Here is a 459-nt window from a genome sequence, read left to right as displayed (position 1 = left end):
CCTGTCAGGCGTCTGTCAGGCGACTGTCGCGCTCCCCGCCCCTCAGCCTGGACTCCGGACGTCATCCCGCGCCGCCTCAGGAGGCGTAGGCCCCGCCCCCGGAGACTCACACTCCGCCCCTGGGAGCCCACAGGCGGACTCGGGGAACCCGGGAGGCTACGTCCTCCAATCGCGCAGGGAGGTTACTACAGTCCTAGGGCCAGGGTGCAAAAACAACTGCCCTAACGCCTGAGCGACAAGTTCCTACGGTGTCGCTCCGGGCTGATGGCCCAGTGTGGGGCCGAGGCGGCGCTTACCAGAGCTCACAACAGTGTCTCCCACCTGGACAAGACGTGGGGTTCAATCTCAGTGTTCCTAAAACCCAAATCCGGCTTTGCCAGAGTTTCCCAGACCTACAGATGACCCCCGAAGGAAGCGCTGTGCACAAAATGAGGACAGTTAGTAGGGCTGTTTGTATCA

This window comes from Bison bison, unplaced genomic scaffold (assembly GCF_000754665.1).
Source record: "Bison bison bison isolate TAMUID 2011002044 unplaced genomic scaffold, Bison_UMD1.0 scf7180017845851, whole genome shotgun sequence".
Classification (NCBI taxonomy): domain Eukaryota; kingdom Metazoa; phylum Chordata; class Mammalia; order Artiodactyla; family Bovidae; genus Bison; species Bison bison.
This window is presented reverse-complemented; position numbering follows the sequence as displayed.